Source organism: Pan troglodytes, chromosome 14 (assembly GCF_028858775.2).
Source record: "Pan troglodytes isolate AG18354 chromosome 14, NHGRI_mPanTro3-v2.0_pri, whole genome shotgun sequence".
Lineage (NCBI taxonomy): Eukaryota > Metazoa > Chordata > Mammalia > Primates > Hominidae > Pan > Pan troglodytes.
Window position 1 is genome coordinate 43,868,919 of NC_072412.2, and position 27,998 is coordinate 43,896,916.

General features: G+C 44.3%; 1 long non-coding RNA gene across 1 annotated transcript; it reads right to left on the bottom strand.

Moving 5' to 3' along the window:
- Positions 1-1,559: 1,559 nt before the first annotated feature.
- On the bottom strand, positions 1,560-11,693 carry LOC104004375 (uncharacterized). The gene is made up of 3 exons (XR_677324.4): positions 11,472-11,693; positions 6,776-7,087; positions 1,560-3,063 (listed from the first exon to the last, which is right to left on the bottom strand). It is a non-coding gene; the product is annotated as an uncharacterized LOC104004375 (long non-coding RNA).
- Between the last annotated feature and the right edge of the window lie 16,305 nt (positions 11,694-27,998).

Below are 27,998 nucleotides of genomic sequence, written 5' to 3' on the forward strand. Positions count from 1 at the left end.
CTTAAAACAATTTACTTTCAGCTTGGTGAAGTGGAAATTTAGCATCAGTGACTCCATTTTGGTTTGGTCTGTTGGGGTGCAATGCAGGAGCTAAGTCCAAATCAATGGTCTCCTATAAATTTTGTTTAACACTTCACAAAACACCAACAAATTTGCAAAACACTTGAGAAACTTTACAACTTTCCTGAAACTCAAAAGAATCTAAGAAACAAAGATTAATAATTGTGATCTAAAATTAAGAAAAGAACAGTTTCCATAAATGTTTCTTCCTTCCTTTACCTTTAAAGCATAAAACCTGGAGGAAAGGCCATCTTTCTGCAGGAGACGTCTAGACTCAACCACCTTCTACAGACAAGAGTCCTCAGAAACAAGTTCACTAACAACCCTTTTTTTTTCTTTTTTTGTTTTTAAGTTCACTAACAACTCAACGAAATTTCCTCCTCCTCCTTTATCAATACTCCAAGACAGTCATCTGCTTCGCTGCGCTGCAATTTTAAACTGTTCAGCTGTTACAAACTTAAAATTCTCTGAACACTGTATTGCGTTTCAATAGAGTAGAATGGCTAGTCTATTAGAATAGAATGGCTTTTAATCAAGTAATTTCCTTTCAAGGGCCACATTTCTCATCATCTGGGCTAGAAAGAGTCCCCTCATCAATTAGCCTCCTGAAAAGTACTTAGTGTACATTGGTTATGCACCTGGTGTGGTACATACAAAAGAACAACCCTTGTGAAATAAATTTCAAAAATCTCAGAAGCTTTTTTTTTTTTTTTTTGAGATGGAGTCTCGCTCTGTCACCCAGGCTGGAGTGCAGTGGTGCAATCTCGGCTCACTGCAACCTCCATCTCCCGGGTTCAAGCGATTTCTCCAGCCTCAGCCTCCCAGTAGCCGGGATTATAGGTGCCTGCCACCGCACCCAACTAATTTTTGCATTTTGTAAGTAGAGACGCGGTTTCTACCATGTTGGCCAGGCTGGTCTCAAACTCCTGACCTCAGATGATCCGCCTGCCTCGGCCTCCCAGAGTGCTGGGATTACAGGCCTGAGCCACCGCGCCCGGCCGCATTTTGGATTCTATCATTGCCCTCACTCTCCCATTCAGCCGCTTAGCAAGTTCTATCAATTCTTCCTTTAGAATGTTTCTAAAATCTGACACCTAATTTCCATGTTTTCCTGTTCAGATCTTTATAGTCTCCTATTGTCACTGGTAAACTGAGTTTTTTTCCCTACTTTGTATTGGTAGCAAAGAAAGAACATCAATTGTAAAAAGCAGTCGGATTTTATTCACTAGCAGAGAAGGGAGAACGCGAACTCTCACTCTAAACGCACCTTCTCCCCGAACAGTAGAAGGCATGGGGTTTCTTTTTTCTGTCTTTCTTTCTTTTTTTTTCTTTTTTTTTTTGAGACGGAGTCTCGCTCTGTCGCCCAGGCTGGAGTGCAGTGGCACGATCTCGGCTCACTGCCAACTCCGCCTCCCGGGTTCACGCCATTCTCCTGCCTCAGCCTCCCGCATAGCTGGGACTACAGGAGCCCGCCACCACGCCGGCTAATTTTTTTTTTGGATTTTTAGTAAAGACAGGGTTTCACCGTGTTAGCCAGAATGGTCTCGATCTCCTGACCTAGTGATCCGCCCGCCTCAGCCTCCCAAAGTGCTGGGATTACAGGCGTGAGCCACTGCGCCCGGCCAGGCATAGGGTTTCTAAGGACTGGGGGAGGCAGGGTGTGTTTGTGGGGGGATGCATGTAGGGAGGAATGTTAGCCCGTACAGGGTGGGACTCTAGGTGTGCAGAGGCAATTCATAAACTTACGTCTTCATGCAACCCATGTTCACAAAATGGCAGGGAATTTTAGCATTATAATGATGTGTTAATGATCTGAAGGCAACTAGGGGTCGCCAGTTCCAGTTCGTGCCCACTTGTGGGGTCTTAATTCCTTCTAGTATCTGGTCAAGGGTAAAAAAGCTCTGGTGCCATCCCAGGCCATCTGGTTTCTTCAGCAGTTGTGCCTGTAGATAAAGGGACTGAAGAAAACCAGTCAGAAAAAAGGACTCTCCCAGTTATTTCATCATGGGTGCCCTGGTAACAACACCCGGACACCTGGACTACTACAACAAACTTTTTTTTTTTTTTTTTTTTTGAGATAGAGTCTCACATTGTCCCCTGGGCTGGAGTGCAATCACACCATCTTGGCTCACTGCAACCTCTGCCTCCTGGGTTCAAGGGATTCTCCTGCCTCAGCCTCCCGAGTCGCTGAGATTACAGGTGTGCGCCACCATGCCCAGCTAATTTTTCACATTTTTATTAGAGACAGGGTTTCACTATGTTGGCCGGGATGATCTCAAGCTCCTGACCTCAGGTGATCCGCCCACCTCGGCCTCCCAAAGTGCTGGGATTACAGGCGTGAGCCACCGTGCCCGGCCTCCAACAAACTTTTAATTACACTCTACTCTCTCCATTTTCATCTTCCTCCAACCTGTTATATTTTACTCAGCAGAAGATTAATCTTCCCCAAAATATCAATTTCATCAAATTGATGTCTTTTTCAAAAACTTCTGTTTTCATTGCCTACAGAATAAAGTTATAACTCTGTAGTCAAACCCTGTGATGGGTTTATGCTGAGTTAAATTGGCTAATCTTGGAACTACATTTCCTCAATTCCCTTCCCCAAAGAGTTTCAGGTTAGTGTTGCCCACAAGAGAAAAGCCAAGTATCCACAGGATACTTGGATAGCAGGCAGGAGGGAGCAGCCATTTCCAGGCTCTGAGTGTCAGAATGGTCCCAGCTGCAGCGGCTAACACAGCACGGTGGTCTACAGGCTAGCAGCCTGCAGCTCCTCAGGCTCCTGCCGGGTCCTGTCTTTCAGCTTCTCCAAGTCCAGCGCCAGGTTTTTGTGCAGCTCAAAGCAAAGGGCATCAGTTCTTCCGTATGTCACCGTGTCATCAAGGCTGGAGGTGGTGAGAGACAGAGTCAAGTGGTTCTTAAGGGTCTCAGTCCTTGAAGCTCCTTGTTTGCCCTGCTTTTTCCTATTTCCTATCCAGCCTTTCTTCCCGACAGCCGACATCTGACCTATGGAGACAGCAGGCCCAACATCAGATTCAAGAAGCAACAGCCCTGCATAGATTCCTCCACCAGCACCCATGACTGCATCAGAGCTAACCTGTGGAATAAACCACTCTTAATGGTTCCGCTTCTCTGATCAAACCCTGATTATGCCCAGCCACCTCATTTCCCTCTTAATCTCTTCATAGGCATCTCTCTGGTACTCCAAGCAGTTTAATTACCCAGGCATGTTATGTGAGCTCCACCTGGACGCCATTGCTATGGCCTTGTCTGCCACTGACACCTCTCCAGTCACCCAAATCTCACGCACAACCTACAAACTCCAACTCAAGTCCTCTCTGCAGCTTCCCTTGACCACTTCAGCCCCTGATGACCTCCTCCCAGTGATTGGAATGGGGATTCTCAATTTTTCTCATGAGGATACACATGGGAAGTGAGCCCCAGGGTTCTGGCTGCTCCCAACACCAAGTCCCTCCAAGGATCGAAAGGATTAATATCTCAGCATCGATAATCATTTGCATCCAGTTGGAGAGTCTGGTGCAAATCTCTTTTCTGTAATATCAAGTTGGAATTTAAATTATCTTGCAATGGAAAGAGGCAGTGTTACACAGTGACCCAACATAGAGCAAATGAGTTCTGAATTTAAATCTCTACATCAATGACAAGGGGAGCTCCAGATACAAATCACTCGGTCTTTCTAAGCCTCAGTTTCCACAGCTATAAAAGAGAAATAATCATGTCTACTTCACTGCAGTGGTTGTAGAGATTTAATTAGATACTATGGAGCAAGTATACAATGCCTTGCTTATAAAATTGCTAATCATATCTGCTATAATTATTATTGTACATATTTACTGACTAGCCATTAATAAGCTATTTGCAAGAAAATAATTACGTAACATTGTTAAATATTGACCCTGGGTTGGGCATTAGACTAAGCACTTTTCATAACTTCTTTAGTTCTCCAATAACCCTATAAGGTGGGTACCGTTAAAATACTTAATTTGTACATGAGGACACCTCCACATAATTTTCTTGGCCACAGCAACATAGCGTTTCTCCTACCACCTACTGGGAAGCACACATGTTGCTTCCTTTGCCTAATATAACCTATCACAACCTGCTCTACCCCTTATATTCATAATTGTATCCTCCTGACCAGAATGCAATGCTGGGTTCTGGCCAAGAGGGCCCCAGACCAGGGAAGTTGTTTAAAATGAGTCACATAAATGTGCAGGAAGAAACATGTGGTTTTTCCTTCCCTAGTAGGAGAAAGGCTGTTGACTCCAGTTATAGATTGAAGTGGGTTCCCCCAAAAGACGCTGAAGTCCTAATCTCCAGTACCTGTGACATGACCTTGTTTAGAAATAGGATCTCTGCAGATGAGCAGGTTAAGATGAGGTCATTAGAGTGGAACTTAATCCACTATGACTGGTGTTCTCATAAAAAATGAAATTTAGACAACAGAAACCTGCATGCACAGTGGGAAGACCATGAAAAGACACAGAGAGAACGCCATCTACAAACCAAGGAACAGTTGAGCCCACGGAAGTGGGGAGAGGTATGGGGCCCATTCCCCCCAACAGGCCTCACAAGAAACCAACCCTGCTGAAACCTTAATTTCCAACTTCTAGTTTCCAGAACCTGAGACAATAAATTTCCCTTTTTAAGCCACTCAGTGTGTGACACTTTGTTACAGAAGCCCCAGGAAACTAACACAAGTGCTAGTCATCTTTCCAAACCAGAGGCCTCTCCATATTGCTCTTGCTTTCCCAGGACGCTGAGCCCCTGACTTTTGGGAAGGAAAATGAACTGATCATTTTTGAGGACATCAGACTCTATATTAGACATTCCTCATCCCATTTAGTCCTCAGACAGTCCTAGGACATACTCATTACTCTCCCCCTTTTAGAGATAAGCCAAATGGAGACAAAGAGATGTTCAATAATTGCCCAGCATAAATGATGGAAGTGAGAGTCAAACCCATGTCTAGCTCCAAAGCCAATGCTCTTTCCGGTATTTCATCCTGTTTCACCTTCCATTAAGTAGCAGATGATTCAACCTTGCAAATGTTCTTGTCCTCTAACCTTTCTCACCCTCTCTACACTTCCCAAAGGGGACACTTACCATTGCAGGAAGAAATTGAGAGGCAGAGTGTTCCTTAATAAGGCTCAACTCCTAGCCTGTGGTCCCCAGACTTACAGTTTCCCATCTTACAGAGATATCCAAGGATCTCTCAGCTAATTAGACTGATTGCAAAGACTGTCATAAAAGAAAAAAAAGGAAAAAAACAGAGTTACAGGATGTCTTTAAAGTTGCAATTTTATTACTCCCAAGTGTACATGAAATATAAAGTAGGCCAACAAAGTGCTGCCTGGGGGAGAATCCTTGAGGGATCTGCTTTAATGAATAAATAAGTGTGTTTTTGAAATTAGCTTTCCATTGTTTATAGTAAATCCCCATGAGAGTTTGCAAGTAGTTGCTTTCTTATTCATGAAAAGAATTTCCCTCTATTGTCTTTCTTACCCTGTTGAGGGGATGGTGATTATTGCGAACTTCAGTTCAGGGAAGGCCACTGATGCAGACCAGCCAGAGCCAAGGTCAAAAGGCAGAAGTAGATGCTGTCAGGCCCAGCCCTTGGGAGGGCCCCCACACAGGGAGGGTCAAATGAACCGGGTGTCCTTAGGTCACTAGAGGTTCAGTCATTGATCCTACCTATTCCGGGAGAACTTCAGAGAAGTTCTACTAGAAGACCTCCTCACCTACTTTGTTGGTAAAAACCAAAATGTTCCTTGACTTAATATATCGATGGGCTTGGACCCAGTTTCCTGTGTGTATCTCTTGACCCTGAACAAATTCTATCTTGTTTGCCACATATGCTGGATGTTTGCAAATCCTTCTTAGTCCATTTTGTGCAGCTATAACAGAGTACCCGAGACTAAGTAATTTAAAAAAAAAAAAAAAACAACAGATTTGGCCAGGCAGGTGGCTCACGCCTGTAATCCCAGCACTTTGGGAGGCTGAGGCAGGTAGATCACCTGAGGTCAAGAGTTCGTGACAGCGTGGCCAACATGGCAAAATCCCGTCTCTAATAAAAATTTCAAAAATTACCTGGTCATAGTGGCGTGCGCCTGTAGTCCCAGCTACTCGGGAGGCTGAGGCAGGAGAATCACTTGAACCTGGGAGGCGGAGGTTGCAGTGAGCCAAGATCATGCCATCGCCCTCCAGCCTGGGTGACAGAGTGAGACTCCGCCTCAAAAAAATAAATAATAAATAAAAATTAAAAAAAACAGAGATTTGCTTCTTACAGTTCTGGAGGTTGGGAGGTCCAAGGTTGAGGTGCCTGCGTCTGGCAAGGGCCTTTTTGCTGCCTTATCTCATCGTGAAATGTGGAAAGGAAAGAGCAGGAGTGACAGAAAGAGCAAGAGAGGGCCGAACTTGCTTTTATAACAAAACCACTCTTGAAACAACAAGCCCACTCTGAAGATGACAGCATTAATCCATTCACAAGGACTGAGCTCTCATGACCTAATCATCTTAAATGTGCTACCTCTCAACATTGTTGCACTGAGGATTAAGTTTTCAATACACAAATTTTGGAAGACACATTCAAACCATAGCCTCCCCTTCCTCCTGATCCATTCCATTCTCCATTTTTCTCCACCCTGCTCCATGCCTCAGTTCTTAATCTCTAAGAGCTGCATCTTTGGACTCTTACCTTCTGGCTTCCCTTTGGGTTCATCAATGTTCAGGGTATTTATTACCCCCCAGATTCTTCAAGGATGGGCCAAGATCAGATTCCAGCATCAGATTCCAAGTTCTTCAGCTTTTGGACTTATATCAGTGATTTGCCAGGGGCTCTCAGGCCTTCAGCCACAGACTTAAGGCTGCCCTGTCGGCTTCCCTACTTTTGAGGTTTTGGGACTTGAACTGGCTTTCTTGCTCCTCACAGACACACCCAGGAACATGCCCCAAACCAGTGAGCCAAGGTCGCACCACTGCACTCCAGCCTGGGCGACAGAGCAAGACTCTGTCGCAGAAGAAAAAAAAAATGTTAATCTCCTTTGGCAACACCCTCACAGACACACCCAACACCCTCACAGACACACCCAGGAACACTACTTTGCATCCTTCAATCCAATCAAATTGACACTCAATATTAACCATCACAAGTAGGTACTCACTAAGTATTTTGGGGGAAGAATGGATTGATGGATGGGCTATTAATTTTCCTTTAGCTCTGAGGTGATTCTGCTCCCCCTTCTCTCTCTTCCTAGCTCCTTCTTTCCCTCCATTCCTTTCTCAAACTTTTGACCCTTCAGGCTTTGGTTATTGATATTGCTCTGAAATTGTCCCCTGCAACTGAGAACTGATAGGATAGTCACCCATCACCTCTTAGACAAAAGTAGGAATTTGACACCTGGAACATCCCAAAACCTGATGCCCCAAACCAGTGTTTGGATTCTTCCTAAAATGTCAGTGGAAAATGTGACACCAGTGGTTGCTGAGATGGGAGACATCAGTGCGTGGAAGTCAGCAGACTGATACAGGAGCAGTACACCCCACCCAGCATAAATGGACACAACAGAGAATAAAATGGGCTTGGGAAGGGGAATTCTGGATTCACGCTCACCATGCCAGAGAGCTTCTCATTAGGCATTTTAACATGCTGACCCACTGGGATGGAAGATTGTCTCATTTTCTGGACCCATAGTGAAATGATAAAGGAGAGAGGCCAGCTACTTGGGGGCCCTTCTCTACCTAAGGCCACACATGCTGATTCAGGGCATCTGGACAGTGAAAGGTGATTGGACGTTAGCACACATGAAGTCCAAGGTCAGGGATTGGAAATGATCAGCAATATAACCAGGTAGGAACATGTGTTAGCTGGAACTTCTGACCCTCATAAGGGAGAGATAAGAGACCAATAGCTTAATTACTGATAGAAAAGTTGATCTCGATTTCTTTTTTTTTTTTTCCTTCATTTTATTATTATTTTTTAGACAAGGTCTTGCTCTGTTGCCCAGGCTGAAGTGCAGTGGTGCCATCATAGCTCTCTGCAGACTCAAACTCCTGGGCTTGGGTGATCCTCCCATTTGAGCCTCCCAAGTAGCTGTGACTATGGGTATGCCACCATGCCTGGCTAATTTTATTTATTAATCTATTTTGTAGAGACAGGGTCTCACTCTGTAGCCCACGCTGGGGTGCAGTGGCACAATCATAGCTAACTACAGCCTCAAACTCCTGGGCTCAAGCAATCCCCCTACCTCAAACTTCTGAGTAGCTGGGACTATAGGCATGTGCCACCATGCCCAGGGATCTTCATTTCTTTTTATCTTGATTTTTTTCAACATTCTTTTTTTATAGGGGCATTTTCTGTGGCTTTTAGAAGAAAATATATTTGAATCTCAATCCCCTCATATCTTTTTGTTTCTGTTTGCGTTTGACATAAGTATTTGCTGAAAGTCAGGGGCATTCTAGGCCTCCCTGGAGATGGAGGGTCAGAGGACAGGTCCACATTTGGCCTGTCTGCCATCTGTAGCAGGTATACATTAGGAAAAGCAGTCAGCTGAGAGTGAATCGGGCCTGGGTAGCAATTCTGGCTCTGCCACTGTTCACTAGCTGCGTGACCTTCACCTCTTTGCGTCTCAATTTCCACATGACTACAGGGGGATAATCCCTACAGCATAGCTTTGTTGGGAGGATTAAATCAGGCAACACATGCCCAGTACCTAGAATAGTCCCTGGGCCTTAGTAGGCCCTCAGTAAGCAGTGGCCGTAAGGATCGCTGGCTGCAAGGCCTCCCTGCATTGGTTGACCACAAAGAACGTGGTGATGGTGCATGATGAAATGAATCGTTTTTGTTTTCCCTGTCCTGACAAAAGATGTCCCCTGGCTCTTGCTGGGTATGAAACAGCCAAAGCAGAATGAGTACTAAGAGCCCCCTTTGTCCCGAGTGAGGCCTCATTTGTCGGACACAAATGCTGCTCTGGCAGTCCTGGATGCCTGGGCCACTGTTACAAATCTGTTTGGGTTGGAGTAGCACCAGTTCACCACTGCCATGTGTCCAAGCTCCCAGGCTGCCTGAGTGCAGCCGTGAATTCATTCAGAGTGGCCCTGCACTCGGGGCTCTTGTAACCTCGGGCTTTAAATTCGGAGAATCAGCAATTAATTTTCATGACCTTGCTCCTCTCCGAATGGAGATTTCCCAGGGGCCCTGGCCTGCCAGTGGGTAGGATGACTTCTGGAGAGACTTCCCAGGTTCCAGGAGCCAGCGTTATTGGTGTTGGAAGGGCAAGGACCTGGCAGTCTTCTTGGTAGATGCTCTTCAGAGCCTGATCATCCCACATGTCGGCGGGGGGGAAGCCACTGCCACGGCTTTGTACATTGTTAAGGAGAAGAAAATGGCGGGGGGTGGGGGGATAACCAAATTTAATGGATGAATTTATTATGAAGAATTATTTATTTATTATGCTCATTCTGCTCAGACAGACTGCAGGCTTAAAGAAAAGGACAACTGGGAAGCTAATTTCTGGGGCAGAGCCTCAAGCCTGTTAGCAGACACCCAGGCACTTGTGTATGAACCAGGGTCACTCTTTGTGGGTGTGCCTCACAGTCACATCCATTCTGCTCAGGCAGTCTGGGTTTCCACTCTTCTACTTGGGGAGGGGAGAATGATCAACAAGAACAGAACGATGGGCCTATAGAACTTTACTGCAAGTGAACATATGAGCTGTCTTTGTAAATATTCATTTTTTTGTGTGGCAAAATACATATCAAACTTACCATCTTAACTATTTTCATGAGCACAGTTTGGTAGCATTTAGTACACACCCATTGTTGTGCAACCAATCTCCAGAATTCTTCATTTTGCAAAACTGAAACTCTGCATGCATTAAACAGTATCTCCCCAGCTCCCTCTGTCCCCAGATCCTGGTGACCACCATTCTTCTTTCTGTCTCTATGAGTCTGACTACTCCAAGTACCTCAGATAGGTGGAATCACATGGTATTTATCCTTCGGTGACCGGGTTATTTCACTTAGTGCAATGTCCTCAGGGTTCATCCATGTTGTAGCATGTGTCAGAATTTCCTTCTTTTTTTAAGGCTGAATAATATGACAAGCTGTCTTTTTAAGTTGCAGGTCAATTACGGATCCTTTGAATATGAGAGACAGCAGGATTGGCCCTTCAGGGTTTGAGGTTTTCAGGAAGCCCACAGAGATTGACTCCTTTTATAGGTTTCCATAACCCATATTTCAATGACCCCCTTCACATGCTGCCAGTCAATCAGTGGATTTTTTTCACTGACTATGTTGACAGTCCTGGGCCATGCCTGCCCTTTGTACCAAGTTTTGGGGAAGTCCAGGCCTTGCATCCAGGGGAGAGAGAGGCCCAATCTCAACACAGCTCTGACATTTATTAGTGGTGACATCCTGAGTAAGTCACTTCACCATTGTGAATACGGTGCCTCTGAAGTAAAATGGAGGTGACATTATGAACTCTATCTAGGTTGGGTGGAGATTAAAAAGATTAAAATTCTTTTAAATATAAAAGAATATATATTAGAGCACCAGGCATGGTACCTGGTAAGCTCTCAACAAATGGATGTTAAATCTTAGTACAAAGCAAATTAAAGATGAGATTTTTCTTTTGACTAAGCATAGCACCCAGACAGACTAGTGGCGCTCCAACATTTTTTGAGTCAGGGGCTCCTCTGAGGATCGCTTACATGCCTACACAATGTGACACTAAATTTCTGGGAATTCTTGAATCTCATGATGTCCATCCATGACTTCAGGCACAAGATCAAGGACCTGGGATCGAGATAGCAGAGGATAAAACATTCCCAGAAAATGTAGATCAGGCCGGGTATAGTATCTCACCACTCTAATCCCAGCACTTTGGGAGGAAAAAGCAGGAGGACTGCTTGAGCGCAGGAGTTTGAGACCAGCCTGGGCAATACAGTGAGACCCTATCTCTACAAAAAGTAAAAAAAAAAAAAATTCACCAGATGTGGTGACACGCACCTGTAGGCCCCATCTACTCAGGAGGCTGAGGTGGGAGGATCACTTGAGCCCGGAGGTTGAGGCCACAGTCAGCCAAGATCACACCACTGCCCTCCAGCCTGGGTGAAAAGAAAAAGAAGAAGAAAATGCAGATCATGTTTTATATAGAGTGAAAAAAGTAAGGAACAGAGTCCTGCAAGTGCTAAAGGGACACTAATAGGGAACGCTAACGCAGTCAGGTGGATCCAGTGAGGAATACTTCCTCATGGATATTCAGAAATTTCTCAAGGACTCAGTGTTTACTTTTCATTCTACTGTGAGTGGTTCACCAGTCTTAAGATTTCTCCCTCATTTCCACCCTGGGAAAGCACATGCTCTCGTGCGAGCTACACAATGTAAGCACTTACTTGTGTTTGTCTTGTGCTTTGGCTGATTCGACTGCCGGTGGACCTTCATGCATTCTTCCTCTTGTCGTGTGCTCTGGAGACCCTGTCTGCTGCTGAGTCTCTCCCAGGGCCCCACAGATGCAGCCGTTCCAATGAGATTGTGAGGTAAAGTTGCTCGGGGAATTGTTTTGAACTTTCAGAAATGCCACTGTCCCACAAGGTGGAGTCTGTTCTCAACTGTTTGTTGTTGTTTTGTTTTGTTTTGTTTTGATACAAGTTCTAGCTCTGTCACCCAGGCTAGAGTGCAGTGGCGTGACCTCGGCTCACTGCAACCTCTGCCTCCCGGGCTCAAGCCATCCTCCCACCTCAGCCTCCTGAGTAGCTGGGACTACAGACGCACACCAGCATACCCAGTTAGTTTTTGTAGTTTTAGTAGAGATGGGGGGGGGTCTCACCATGGTGGCCAGGCTGGTCTCGAACTCCTGACCTCAGGTGATCCACCCACCTTGGCCTCCCAAAGTGCTGGCATTACAGGTGTGAGCCACCACACCCAACCTGTTCTCCACTGATTTAAAGACACTCCATATATGTCTGTAGGGAAGCTTAGCACAGTGTGGACAAACATAGCCCCGTATTTCAAGGGAAATTTTGTTTTAAGGGCTCAGATGTCTTACCCTATAATTCAACTGCCATCTTCCCTATCGTAGTTATCTCTTTCAAATGCAGGATCACAGTAAATGATGCGGGGAAGCGTCCAGGCCTCCTTCTCCCTGCCACACCCTGGCACATTCTCCAACTAGTCTGGGGCATGGGCATCACAAAAGCAGTTCTGCAAGTGCTAGTTGTCACCTCAAGCTGTCTTTCCCTGGCACCATGCCAACTGCTGTTACAGACACCATTTCCACACCCTCCCCTCTGTGGCCTGGTGTGAGCATTTTACTAAATTTCAGTATTCCTTGTCACTACTGCTGCAAGTGTAGCATGAAAGACTTATATGGTAACAAAAAGCCTCTTGTCTAAGCAGACAGGGGAAAAAACATACAGGAAGCCTGATCTTCTAATTGCCCAGGAACTGGCAGGTGACCTTGCTCACCAATTATAGAGCCTTTGATTTAAGTCAAATAGCAAATCTATTAAATCTGATACCTTTGAATGATTTGAGTAGCCATGCTGTTATAAACTACTTTAAAATGGCAGTAATCTGAAGAATCCAGAGGATGATAAGAAACATGTCTACTCACACGGCCAGAACAAATAACAGAAATGGCCCAAAATATGCTAAGCCTTCCAAACCCAGAACCAAACCCAGATAGCATTGACTGAAAGGATTTCTACTCTTTTTTCCTCCAATAATCTTAATTCCAGCAAAGCCAAGTCTTCTCAGTGACAAGAAAAATAAGTCAGGGTGTATTTTCTTGTTGGCTTTTGCTTTTAAAATAGCACTTTTCTCCTAATTACAAAATCCATTTATGCTTCATGGGGAAAAGCTTGGAAAACAAAAACAACAGATTCAAGGTCACTTTAAGATCTTGCCAGGACTACTTCAGGCATTCTAATGTAGGTCTCTTTTATATTTAAATAGATTTTTTTTTTACAAAAATTACATGTTTATACATAAAGTCTTTTGGTCATGATCTATTTATTTTACTTAGCAACATATTATAAATATTTTCCATACCAATTGATATTTTCTTTAATATGTTGTCTAGCAGCTACATACAGTTCTGTCATTTGGATGTATTGTAATCCTTTATTTATTAAGTCATAAGTAAGGCTTTGATGGACATCTTTGAATGAAAATCTTTAACTTCATCTCTGATTACTCTTAGGATAACCTCCTAGAAGTTTACCTTCTGTTATTAATACATGCCCATGTTTTTAATCAGCAGTCTTCAAGTTCATCCTTTGATTCTACTTACTTAGGAGTCATTTCACCACCAAACAATAACATGAATATAGATGCCAAAACAAAAGGAATGCAAATGCCTCCAGTAGACCCAGAAACATGTTAAAGATTGAAGCTGTTCGTTAAGGAAAGCTTTAAGGCCAGACCAGAGATGAGCTATTTCCTGAAACATCAAATAGAGAAAATGAGCTGATGTCAACAGAGAGATTCAAGAGAAGTTACTATAACACAATTTCAAATTAAATTTCCAACACTTCCAAAAACAAGTGTCACTGAGGAAAGTTAGAAAAGACACGGGCACACTGTGCAAAAACAATGTATTGCTTGCAGTGATAATAAATAAACTTCCAATATTTGTAGATTAGCATGTCAAAGATAAAATGGTTGGTAATATGAGTCACATCTATTTTATTTTCTGTGTTATGGCTGCATACATTGAAAGAGTGAGATAACTTTACAAGGTTTATTATGAAAAATAACAGTGGTCCCACCCAGTTGCTCTCATTTTTCTCCTTGTCAGAGGCAACCATTTTTCACATCTTTTTAACCATTATCTTGGCATTTACCTCCATAATCCTAAATAGTTTATTTATATGCTTGTTTTTACCCGATACTTTTCTGGCTTTTTGTTAAATCAATTGAGAGTACTTCTTAATTTTTCTTTTTTTTTTTTTCTGAGACAGAGTCTCCCTCTGTTGTCTAGGCTGGAAGGCAGTGGAGCCATCTCGGCTCACTGCAGCCTCAACCTACCAGGCTCAAGTGACCCTCCCACCTTAGCCTCCCAAATAGCTGGGACTACAGGCATGCATCACCATGCCTGGCTAATTTCTTTTATTTTTGTTTATTTTATTTGTAGAGACAGGGTCTCACCAGCTTGCCCAGGCTAGTCTTGAACTCCTGGGCTCAAGCAATCCTCCCACCTCAGCCTGTCAAAATGCTGGGATTACAGCACCCTGCCACTTCTTAATATTTCTTAGATGAAATCATTACACTTTGACTTTCCACTGTGGAAGATGAGAATTTAACTCTATTTCCACTAGCATCAACACACACACACATCCTCTCAATATAGTTATCTATCAATCTATCTGCATGTGCATGTGTGTTGTATAATCTTGGTTAGATCAATAACCAGTGATTACATTATTATAATAATACTCTCTGATTACTTTTCTGTACAATTCTGTTTTCCCTGGAATTAATGATGATTGTTTTCTCTGTTGGTTTAGCTTTGTAATGGCAAATATGTATTTGCCATTGAGTCAACTTCAACCTTTCCATCTAGTCAAGAATTATTTAAAGACATTCAACTGTCTAAATCAAGACATTCTGATGCATTAACTGTTCTGCGATTTTTGCCTGGAAGTCATCTCTCCTAGAAATGCTGATGGCTCCAATTTAATCTGGTACACAGATCAGACTGTGCCTGGTACACAGCTGCCTCACCCTGATCCTGAGGGGGCCTTTTGTGTTAGACCTCCTGTTTTCTAAAACTCATGTCTTCCTTTTTCTTGATCAATTATCCCAAAATTATCAATTATCAAGAAAAAGTGCTTGGGAATTAAACATTTTGAGATCCAGAAAATGTTTTTGTGCTCCCTTCTCACTTGATTAATATTTGACTGAAAATAGAATACTAATCTAAAAATAACTTCAATAGCCTCATAATTTTAGGTGGCATCGATCCGTTGCTGTGTAGATTTCAGAACTGTTGCGAAACATAAAGACCTTCAGATTTCCAGTCCTTTGTAAGTAGCTTGGTTTTCCTCTCTGGAAGCCCATAGGATCTTCTTTTGGTTTTAAGTGGTCTGAAAGCTCTTGATTCGGTACCTTCATGTGGTGTTATTTTCCCTGGTTGTTCTGGATGTTTCATTCTGTGAAATCTTCTGACTGAGTGTTTATTTTCATTCCCTCTGTTTTTGCAGTCTTATCTTTTCTCTTTTCCCTCATTTCTGTTTTTATTTTTGTTCCACTTTGAGATAACTTTATCTTCCAAAACCTCTTGTTGGTTTTCCATTTCAGCTGCAGTGCTTTTAATTTCTAAAAGCCCTCTTTTATTCCCTTGATTTTTTTTAATAGCATAACAGCATCTTGTTCGTGTTTCATGGATGCTTTCTCTGAGAATTTAATTATATTTTTAAGTAGTTTTTCTTACATGGTTTCTGTTTCTCCAATTTGTCTTTTGCTATTTGTTTTTGTTTCCATCTTTATTTTTAGAGGCTCACCTCAAATGCCTAGTGACCCCTGATTGTCTGCTCATGTTTAAGAGCAAAGCCTTAAAATTCTGATTGGAAGCAGTCAACACACGGATGGGGCTTATTGAATGTGAGCTTAAGTGTAAAGTGACCAGGTTGGGCCATTCCCTTAGGGAACCTCTGACATTAGTATCTTTAGGTCTTTCCTCTTGAATTGGGCAAATTCCCCAGAGAAGAACCATCTGGTCTCTTGCCTGGAGGTTAGAGGCCTGGCTGTCAATATTATGGGAAGAGGACTGGGGGTCAATGCCCCTGTATCCTTATTGTTAACTGTGCCTAGTGTTCCCCAGGACAGAGACCCCCTCCTCTTAGTACTCAGTCCAGAAAATAACACTTATCTCCTGCTGGGAGTGGTGAGGAGCAGCCCCTGGTCTACATAGAGCAGGCAAAGCTATCTAGAGATCTAACTGCCTCTTGACTAGACTTTTCATCAAGAGTCTTGTTTATAGTCTCACCTTTAAACCCATTTCCATAGATACTTGTGTCATGGATTCCTGAGCCTTTGGGTACCTTTGTAAAATTGCTGGGCTTTTTTTTTTCTGACTATTGGCTAGGATTCTGTCCCCTCAGGTCAGCCAAATTGATCAACACTCATCCATCTGCTTACTAGTTTCCAAAATTTGTTGCTGTTATCTTTTTATTCCTGTTGGAATTATATCATCTAAAAAACAATGTCATTTAATTGGGGTTTCAAAGGAAGAAACTCCTGCATGAACTCCTGGAAGCAGGGAATACTTTTAAGGAAGAGAAAACAAACAGTAAAACTATTACCACAGAAGTTCAAAGGGTGATATGTTGAGGGGAGGGTAAGAGTACAAGGAAAATATCCCAAGCTTAGCGCTTTCTCCTAAAGTGTGCAAGCGGAATGCAACTGAACCCAGAGAAAGAGGGAGCTCCTCACAACAGTAGAAAACCAGATTGGGAGGAAGCTTTATAACAATTGGTGATTTTATCTGCCCCAACCAATGTACACCTACATTTGAATGTAGGTGAATTTCTGAACCAATGCCTTGATAGGTGTATATTTGATAGGCGTACCTTTGAATGTAGGTGAATTTCTGTACCAATGACCCTCGTGATGTTATCACTCTCATTCTTCAAATGAAGCAAAAGGCCCAAGAAGGCAAAGTAACATATCCATGATTACAGCGATCATCAGCGACAGGGTCAAGATATAAACTCTTGTCTTTCTGATACTAAACTTACGTCCCTTGGCCATATTGATCATGTGGCACTCACAGGCCATATTGCTAATATTACACTTGAGAGTGACCAGCCGTCTATCCGTACTGTCCCCACATTCTCCCCTGCCTCACTCCCACTAACACTTGGAGCTGTGTGCTCCATGGTTCTTCTTGCAGCAAAGTTTGCCTTCTCTCCTCTGTTGGTATGCTCATTTGTTTCCTTTAACTTCTTAGTTTCCAATTAGTCAAGATCCATATTGCTGACAGATGATCAGGGTGTGGTTCTTAGTAATGTTTATGGATAATGTAACTTCATCCAAATAATGTCTTGGGGGTTACTCAGAGAAATTTAGCAGATTAGCTAAGGGAAAGAAAGAAGTTTGATGTTATCTTTGCCAAATATAATGGATTAATAGCTAAGGACAAGTGATGATTTCTTTTGTGTATTACTTATAACATAGAAAATGAGTTTTTGTTTCTGAGGAATTAGTTTCTGGTCCATGCTTGGATGAGCCAGAAGTTTAGCTTTGTTGGCACTCTGGTTTTATCCATTTTTCTTCAATTCTTCCTTGAGGTTTTGTATGTTGCTACTCCTTCTCCTTGCTGTGCTAACAATTCTTTCCAGAATTAACACTTTCGGATATGAGTATTGTGGAGGATGTGGAAAGCGTGGTCTGGTATAAGATCACTGAACCAATGCTGAGTGTCACCGATGAATCTTTGCACCGTCCCTAGGTACCACTGGGCACCACACCAGGCCTAGGGTGACAAAAAAGGAGAAGATATATGTGGGGGAAAAGATAAAGAGACATAAAAGAAGGGAGGGCAAGAAAAAAGGGAGGGAGGAAGGGGAAATAGAAGAAGGGGTGCTCCTGGGTGAGGGCAGCTAATCTGGCAATAAGATCCCCAGTCTCTGGCTCCCCACCTGTGTCCCCCCTGGGGCCTGGGTATTGCACCACAGGTCCAAAGGGCAAGAGTTCTTCACCTTTCATTTTGGCCATAGTCTGGCTTGCTCAGTTATTGTCTCATTTTTTTTACCCATCCTATTTGCCTTTTCACTTCAAATCTCAGTAATTGCAGCAGCTTCTGAGCATGACTCAGCCCTCAGAAGTGATCGGTACAGCCCACAGAAAGTTTCACAATGCATTGGAATGCCTGCAGACAGACCTGCACGTCTCGAGGCCTCAGAATCCCCACTTCTTGTTACATCCTCCACTTCCCGGCTTGAGCTGCCTACTTGGCCTTTTAACGCATTTGCCTAGGTGACACCTGGCTTCCACTCTGTGAGCCCTAATCTGCATGTGCCCTCCTAAGTATTATTTTATGCATCTGTGTTCTTCATCCACCACCACATCTTGAAGTTACTGAAGGTAGGCACTGTCAGTAAAGGCATCCCACTGCCACTCCGCTTCACCACGGCCGTAACAGGAACCACAGGTATCACTATATCTGCCATTTACTGAGCTCCTCACATGTGGCAAGGCCTGTTCCAAACACTTTACATGTGATAATTCATTCAATCCTAAAATACAAAGAGGTTTCGATGAGGAAACTGAGGCACAGAGTAGTTAGCTTGGCCAAATTTAACACAGGGAAAGCCCAGGACTCCAAACCCTTTCAACTTTACAGGCTGCATGCTCAATCACCACACCCAAAGCCAAATTCACCATTGACAGTGGACAGCCACTGAGTTAATTACGTTGGAGAAGTCATGGGGAAGTCTGGGAGTTGAGGCATCTGGATTCCAATTCCTACTCTCTCATTTCCTTAATTTCTTTCCTCTCTATGTGAGGGGGCATATTAAGCAAACAAATTATGATGTGTCCCAGCTTTTCTGTCTTCAAAATGGGAAGAACAGACCACCTGTATCCATCTACTGCCCAGAGAAGCCTCGTCTGTTGATGATGCATCTCTTCACCAAGAGCCCGTCAGGGCTGCAACTCTTCTGAAGGAAGGTTGGGGGAAACCATGAACAAAATAAAGAACAGCTTTCAGAGCAGAGCAATAGCTTACTTTGTGAAAGCTTGGGACACAAGTGTTTTTTTTTTTTTCTATAATGTCTTTGAGCATTGCAGGAATGCAACACACCAGGTGTTAGCTATTTTCTTAGAGTCCAGAAGTTTGCAATACAAAAGCATTTGGAATTGCTTTTGAATGCCAGATATTTAAAGTTGCCAACCTAATGACTTATTAATAAAGCTCTCCACCACTTGTAAGCGAATGTTATTAACAAATCCTACTTCATCAGTTCATATAATCTGATTAACTGGAATAAAACAGGCATCTAGCTCCCCAGTAATTTGCTGAACTTGCACTACACTAAGGGATGTCTATGCTGCAAACCAACTTTTTAAATTTGTGTGTGAGAGGTACAAGCCATGCCCAACACCTTCCCAGGGTGCCATTGGCTTTTTGACTCATCCATACTCATCAGCAACCTCTCCAGGGGCCCTGTCTGATCTATCCAACTCCTGCTGGCAGGAAAGCTCCAGTTCCTCTGCCTGCCACGTTCTGAAGTCACAAAACTGTGCAGCCTCCTCTGGGCACCCTGAGATCATGAAGTGGGGAGGGGGTAGTGGAGCTGAAAATAGCCTCTGTTTGAGTCACAGGGACAGGGAAGCAGGGGCAGCCACCCAGGGTCACCATCCGGTGCCACACCCTGAGGGTCACTATCTGGGATCTATCACTTGAGGCCACCACCCGTAGCCACCATCCAATGCCACCTCCTGGGGCCACTACCCAGGACTCTACCCTGGGGCCATTGCCTGGAGCCTTGTGAGTCAGAGCAGGTCAGGGTGCCTATTCCTGCCTCTCCGGAGCTTGAGGTCTGTGGATCACCGTTTCCCATTCCTTTCTAGCAGTTTCCTGGGTTATTTAAGCAAACAGCTGCTTCCTCATTGTGTCAATCGCAAATCTGGGCAATCACTGGAAGGAAAAATGGAAAGAATCAAGCAAAAAGGCCTCATTAACATCATTTAAAACTCCTCAAATTAAATGCCTGGATCTGCTCTCCCAGTTGTATTTACCATAATCCCATGTTTTTTCCTCCATGTCACAAGCAGCCCTGAACACGGCTTTCCGATTTCCGCACCGCTTTGCCTCCGCTCCTCCAAACTCAGAATGTCTTCTTCCCCATGCTCAGGGCTGAGTGAAGTGAGTGGAGAGGGGGCTATCTGCGCCACTCCTTCCCAGCCCCCTCTCCTTTGCATCCTCTTCAAAATTCAGGCCAAATGTTACCTTTCGGGCTCATTCTTTGACAAATTAGTCTATAGGAATTTTTGTCCCTAAACTCTGATACTATTTCAGCCCAGGAGTTACTTATTTAACATGCAGTGAGCCCAGGTTGTTTATAATCCATCTTCGGGATTGAGGAAACAGATAAAGAAAGCATGGGTCCTGTCCCAGGGAACTTCCAACCTAGGGAAACCTACTGATTCAGATCGAGGTATTACAGCATGGTAGGTGCTCAACTAATTATGTGACAAAATTGTGGAAGTGCTTCCCAGCAGGGGGAGAAAAATCACTTGTAATGGTCAGAATTCAGCATGAGATGCATCAGGAGGGACAGTAGGTACCCCCGGCAGTGTGGCTTCACGCAGTATTCAGCCTTAAGTAAACGCAGCGTTTACTTAAGTACCCTTCAGCGTACGCTTTGCGATATTTTTATTTGGATTTCTAAAAATCTCATAATAAATGACCCTTCCTTTCCTCCTCTTCCTCCTGATTTAAAAGCTCTTGGTCCTACACAAATCTCCAGTTGCTCGTGTGCGTTGCTGAGCTCTAATCTAGGATCTAAACAGCCCCTGGGAGGTAATAGTAACGTTCCTAAACATTGCCATCCTGTGGCCACATGAAGAGAGAACAGGAAATGGTCATGGATGCTGCCATTTAAAGAGGGAAGTCAAGCGCAAGCTGCAGTCCCCAGACTGTCCTTCTCACTCCATATCCTGTCCCCAAACAATTGCTAGCAACCATAAAGACGAATTCCTGACCTGGAGAGGCTGCTACTCAAAAACAGACCCACAAGCAAAAGCATTAATGAATGCAGGCCCACCTATCAATTCAAATGCTCTGCATCTTGGGAAGTCATATTTCTCAGGAGGGCAGGTTTGGGTAGGCTAGCAAACAACCACCTCCTCCGAAAGTGCTGGTCTTCAGGAAGGTTGTAGACAGCCTGTTCTTAGAGGTTGCACCTCTTTTCCAGGTCAGAGTTGCTGCCTTCTGTTTGAATAAGGCTGTTGGGAACGGCACCACAGATTTTCAAATGTCTCCAGGAAGCTCCTCGCAGCTCGTAGCCCTGCTGTTAGGCCTTGTTGACAGCATGGGCCAGGCCTTTGGGACTCTGGCCAGTGATGTTGGCTAGGGAGGAAGGGGGATAGGCCTGAGTCTGTTTGCCTCTTGATCCGTGTGGGTCATTGTCACTAAGGGATACTTAAAATTGAGCCTGAGCAGCCAAGCATGAAGAGAAGAATGGACCCCATGTTTGACCTTCTCTTGGACACTTGATAGGTAAGATACTCACCTGGATCATTAGGTTCCCTGTCTGCACTATCCTGGGCTGGCTTAGGTAGCCTAGTCAATCTAGACAGTCTTACGTCTGTGATGAGGTCAGGTTTCTTTGCTATGAGTCATTTCCCCCATTCACATAAATGGAAAAAATTCATCAAACACATGCTTACTTGGTCAACTCTGCAGCTTATCACACAAGGTGATGAGCACATGACTTTGTCAGCCTGCAAATTTACTGGAGTAACTGCTGATGGACAAAGAAAATAGTTGATGCCAACCCCTCTACTAGTGACAATAATGACAGAGATACCTTACATTTGATTGAGCTTGTAAGCTATGTATGTACTGTGAAACACAGGTATGAATTTTTTGGTTGGGAAATTGATACTCAATTTCAATTAACTAGCATGGAAAGACTGGAGAGCGGTTTTGTAATTTTAAAACATTAGATTTGTTTTTCTAGCCTCTAGTAAACATAATTAGTAAGGATAAAATGAAAACTGATTACCTTCTTTTATCTAACAGAGAATGATAGTTAAGAGTTATGCTCATGATTGGAATTCCAACATTTATTTGATTAAATGGTCTATGTATTGAGCACCCATAGAGTATACTGCACAGACTCAAACTGTGGGAACTTACGACCTAAACAAATCTCTGCAATGCAAGGCAGTTGTGTGATGAGGCTTTGCATACATTCCAACAGCTCATTACTATAAAGCACTGCGTCTGCAAAAGAAAATAATTCCAGACATGGTAATCAAGAGGGCATTGTAGGAAGAGGATGATTTTGAAGTGATCCTCCAAAAACCCAAAGTATTTTGACAAGCAAAGCCAAGAATGGAGGAGGGGCATTTCACGTGGATGGAGTGGCTTGAGCATACCTTTCCTGAAGCAGAAAAGTATATTTAAAAACAATAATAATAATAATAATAATAATAATAATAATAATAATGTGGTTTGGGTTAGCTAGAATAAAGGAATCTGGGAGATAAAGTTGAACAAATAGTTAGGTGTAATGTTATAAAAACCCCTGAAAGCCAGTATATCAGTTGGGGTTCAGTCAGAGCCTATAGAGCTCAAGACCAATTGAAACAATTTCATAAGAGGAATTAGTTACAAAGGTGTTGGGAAAGCTGAAAAGTTAATGAGGGGATGGTGAAGCCACCTTGGGCTTATCACCAACGGGGATCTGTTACCACTCATAGGGCCAGAGCCTTAAAAGCTGGGGCTTCCCTGGGGGAGCTGGATCTTCTGTGGATGCTGCCCAGTAAGATCTGGGTCCATGGAAGGAGTGTGTCTGGCAAGAGTTGGAACCATAAAGGAGAGCACAGCCACTAAGAGACACTGCCTGACTTGGGGCAGAGGGTGTATCCTGGCTTCTTCCACTACCCTCCAATCTCTCACCAGCACACTGGCCAAATGCAGCTGTGAGTTGGTTGGCAAGAGAGCCTTGGATTGGAAATTAATTTGCGGGGAAAAGGCAGGACAGATCTGGGAGCAATCAGGCAAGCAACAGCATAGTCATATTGTAGGATTGGACTATTCATTGTAGGATTAGACCATTCATTAAGTAGTGAATAGTCCAATCCCGCAATCTGACTGTGCTTGGGGTTTTTGGAGGAGAATGTTAACAATCATGGCATTGCACTTTGGGAAGGAGGAGGTCCTGGAGGAGAATGTAACAATCATAGCATTGGAGGATGACAATAAGATCCATTAAATTGCTGTGAACATTTGTATAATCATGGTGGGCTGAATAACAGCCTCCAAAAGATATCCACATCCTGATCCCCAAAGCTTGTGATTTTACCTTATATGGCCAAAGGACTTTGCAGATGCTACTAAATGAAGAATCTTTTTTCTTGTTTGTTTTTTGTTTTTCTGGGTTTTTTTTGAGACGGAGTCTTGCTCTGTCACCCAGGCTAAAGTGCAGTGGCACAGTCTCAGCTCATTGCAACCTCCGTCTCCTAGGTTTAAGCGATTCTCCTGCCTCAGCCTCCTGAGTAGCTGGGATTACAGGTACCACCACCACACCTGGCTAATTTTTGTATTTTTAGTAGAGATGGCGTTTCGCCATGTTGGCCAGGCTGGTCTCGAACTCCTGACCTCAGGTGATCCACCTGCCTTGGCCTCCCAAAGTGCTGGGATTAGAGATGTGAGGCACTGTGCCCAGCCTAAATGAAGGATCTTGAGATGGGAAATTATACTGGATTATCCCGGTTGACCCAATGTAAACACAGGGGTCCTTATAAGAAAGATGAAGGAGGCACAGTCAGAAGGTGATGTGACAATAGATGCAGAGGTTGGAGTGATGTGCTTAGAAGATGGAGTATGTGGCCTCCCAGAAGTTGGAAAAGGCAAGGAAATGGATTATTCTCTAGAACTTCGGAAGGAACCAACCTTTCCAATAACTTTAGCCAACTGAAACTGACTTAGGATTTCTGGTCTCCAGAACTGTAAGAGAATAACATTGTGCTGTTTTAAGCCACTAAATTTGTGTTAACTTGTTACAGCAGCAATAGGAACTGAATATAGTATGGGCCAAGTTCATAAATTATGGAGACTTCACATTTCCAGGTCTCATTTCCAGGGCCCACTGGCCAGAACTATTCTTTTTCTCCAGTTTAAATCCTCTGAAAGTGTAGATTCCTCCACAGGCTCCCAGGCACACAGTGATACAAGTCCCTGCCCTCAAGGCGCCTGTTTATTCCACCCTAGGTGGAGGTCCACTCCATCAGTAGGTCCACTCCATGAGGACTACACTGTGTGTGCACGAAGCACATGCAGGCCCGTGTGGTCGACTGCCTCTGAAGTGAGTTCTGCTATTCATGCCCTGCTGGAATTCCCTCCCCTTCAGGCGGGCGCTGGACCTGATGACTTTCTTCTACTGGCTACACTGGAGTAGATAGGATGTCACTTCCAAGAGTCAGTTATGAGAGACTGTGACTCCTTGCTTATACATTCTCCTTCCATCCTTCCCTCCCTTTCCCCTCCTCCTCGCCTTCTCCCGCCCCCTCCTCCTCCTCCTCTTTCTTCTCCTCCCCCTCCTTCTTTCCCTCTCTTTTTCTCTGCACCTCTCACTGTCTCTCTCTCTCAGGAGCCAGCTACCAGCAGATGCATCCAGGAGACCTCCCAGCCTGTGAAGACTCATTCTTCTTCTGAGGCCTCATGCCTTGAATATGAGACCAAATAGGGCCAGCATTTATTTGTCTTGGGCCGCTCTGTTTGTGCAGGCTGTCTAACCGCAGTAACCCCGAGCGTCTCTTAAGGAGCGTGGGGAGAGGCGGCTGGGAGCAAGCTCCGCCGTGAGAATGCTTTCGTTTGAGTGAAGGCCCCCACAGGCCCCTGCCGTGGATTGCTTATTTACGTTCAAGAAATAAATATTGAAGAATGAAAATCAAAACCCGCAGAAATTTAGACAGCGAAATTCTGGGTGGTAAGGAAGATTGTGTGATGATTTCACAAGGAGGATTTCGGAGAGGATTCGGTCCTTATACTAAATATGTTTGAGGGTGGAACGCTCCCTTTTCTCGCTGCCGTGCAGTTACCTGAAATCCTTGGATTCTAGGCCCCTGTTCTTCCCTGCTTTTGTTCTTACCTTGCCTCCATTTATTAAGCACTTACTGGATGCTACGCTTTGCACCGAAAGCCTTCTGTGAACTCCGAATATTTGAGGTGGGTCTCAGTTAATTTAGAAAGTTTATTTTGCCAAGTCTGAGGACCCACGCCTGTGGCACAGCCTCAGGAAGTCCTGCCCACACGGAGACTTCACATTCCCAGGTCTCATTTCCAGGGCCCACTGGCCAGAACTATTCTTGTTCTGGGTAGGTTAGTTTTCTACGTTTTAGGGAGACACGAGACATCAATCCATATATGTAAGAAGTACATTGGTTCAGTCTGGAAAGGCGGGACAACTTGAAGCAAAGGCAAGAAGACTTAACGCAAAGCGAAGGGGTCCTCCAGGTCACACACAGGTGAGAGACTAATGGTTGCATTCTTTTGAGTTTCTGATTAGCCTTTCCAACAGAGGCAATCAGATACGCATCTATGTCAGCGAGCAGAGGGGTGACTTTGAATAGAATGGGAGCAGTTCCCAGCTTGAAGGGGCCCAAGATCTTTTCCTTTCACACTTCTATGCTGTGCTCATTTAACTCTCACAATTCAGTGAGGCAGGCACCATTACTATACCTATGTTACAAATGGGGAAACATACCTAAAGAGGTCACATCATTCGCCAAGGTCGCAGAGCAGTAAATACAGACTCTGGAGTCCAGCAGCACGTCAACTTTTACTTTAAAGCCAAGCCATTAACCACTGGGTTTCACGACCTCCCTCAAAGAAAACTGCTTCCGGCCTTTCCCTTTAAATAAAAACTTTGTTCTTTACATTCTAAATTGCTTTCACTTGTCAACAGCATTATGTGTAAACCCATCTCCTCACAGTTTTATTTATTTATTTATTTATTTATTTATATTTTTCTGATACCGAGTCTCACTTTGTCGCCCAGGCTGGAGTGCTGTGGTGTGATCTCATCTCACTGCAACCTCCGCCTTCCCAGTTCAAGCAATTCTTGTGCCTCAGTCTCCTGAGTAGCTGGGATTACAGGTGCCACCACCATGCCCAGCTCATTTTTGTATTTTTAGTAGAGATGGGGTTTTGCCATATTGGCCAGGCTGGTCTTGAATTCCTGAACTCAAGTGATCTGCCCGCCTCAGCCTCCAAAGTGTTTGGATTACAGGCATGAGCCATCGCGCCCAGCCCCACAGTTTTATTTTGAAAGAGTTGGCTGTAGTGTGGGTTTCTCAGCCTCAGCACTATGGACATTTGAGGTTGGATGATTCTTTGTTGTGGGGTCTGTCCTGTGCATTGTAGGATGTTGAGCAGCATCCCTGGACCCAGCCCACTAGATGCCTGTAACACGCCCCTTACTCCTGCAACAACTGTGACATTCAAAAATGTCTGCAGATATTGCAAATGTCCCCTAGAGGAAGAGGGAGCAGCATCATCCCCACTTGAGAACTGCTGGGCTGGGCTAGCGTTACACTCAGTGCCTATTTCCAAAGGGGCAGTGGATTTCAAGAGCTCCCCCTCACCATTCCCATCAGCTCATTCTAGAAAGTATTTTCAACCTACACTTACATTGGAGTATCCTGGCAATATGGTCATTTTCTTTCTTTCTTCCTTCCTTCCCTCCTTCCTTCCTTTCTTTCTTTTCTTTTTTTGACAGGGTTTTACCCCAGGCTGGAGTGCAGTGGTGCTATCTCAGCTCACTGCAACCTCTACCTCCTGGGTTCAAGCAATCCTACCACCTCAGCCTCCCGAGTAGCTGGAACCACAGGTGTACCCCACCACACCTGGCTAACTTTTGTAGTTATTGTAGGAGGGACTTTTATCATGTTGCCCAGACTGGTCTCAAATTCCTGGACTCAGGTGATCCGTCTGCCTCACCCTCCCGAAGTGCTGGGATTATAGGCATGAGTCACCATGCCCAGCCTCATTTTCAACTAGTCCTCAAGAAAGGAGCCCAAGGATTACTAGAGGCATAAAAAGCTCTGTAATTTCCATAGGCACAACAGTGCTGAGAGGGACAGTGGAGTAGCGACAGAGGACTTGGTGAGGAGCAGAGACCACCAGCCATTATGTCCATGGCACCAGCATCCCCAGAATCCCCTGAGACTCATCACACAGCTTCACTATTCGATTGTTTGGGAGTATCTAGATTCTCGACTCTAAAACATGTGTTGTTTGTGGTTGTCATTGTCACAAGCCCTAGGATTCTTAGCATCATGGAGCAGACGTTGAGACTCACAAATGAGGAAAGAGAGAAAAAGTACTGCAAAATTTGCCCAGGCTCACCCTCTTCACCCTAATCTAGAGGAGGTGCTTGCTATTGCCTTACATATGGAATTGAATACAACTTTTGGAGGTTGTGTTAGCTATTTTACATCCTTAAGGGAACTTTTAGAAAACACCATATCAAGGCTTTGTTGGAGTTTTGGTTCCTTCAGACCCTGAGACAGTATTTGGGTGCTAGTAGTGTATTTGGGAAGTGACCCCAGGAAGCATGGTAAGAAGTCGGGGAAGGGAAGGAAGCCACTGACGTGCGCTTTAACAAACGGTGACCTATGTGGGCAACCATGGCTCAGTTCTACTGGGCCCTCCAACGGGCTGTGCCAAACACGAACACATCTTAGAATTGTGCCTCTAGGCCTTAGGGAGGTAGAATATTTATCTACCAACTCCCATTCCTCACTGGTTGAGGGTTGCTCCTGAGACATTAACTCCAGGCCTGTCTAGGCTGTCGCTTCTGCAACCAAGGATGCTCTAGTGGACAGAGAAGGCCCTTGGTCAGAGAGAAGCAGTAGCTGAAGCTAAGCAGGCAGGTGAGTTGCATTAGTTTTCTATGACTGCATAAAAAGTTACCCAAAAATTTAGTGGCTTCAAGCAACACACACTGTGATATCAGTTTCTAGGGGTCAGGAACACAGGCATAGCTTTGCTGGGTGATTCTGCTCAGGTTCTCTCAGGGGCTGCCAGCAAGGTTTTGTCTAGGACTGCAAGCATCTCAAGGTTCAGCTGGGGGAGGATCTGTTTCCAGGCTTACTCAGGGGGTTGTGGGCAGAATTCAGCTCCTCACAGGCTGATGGGCTAAGGAGCTCAGTTCTCTGCTGGCTGTTGGTCAAAAGCCACC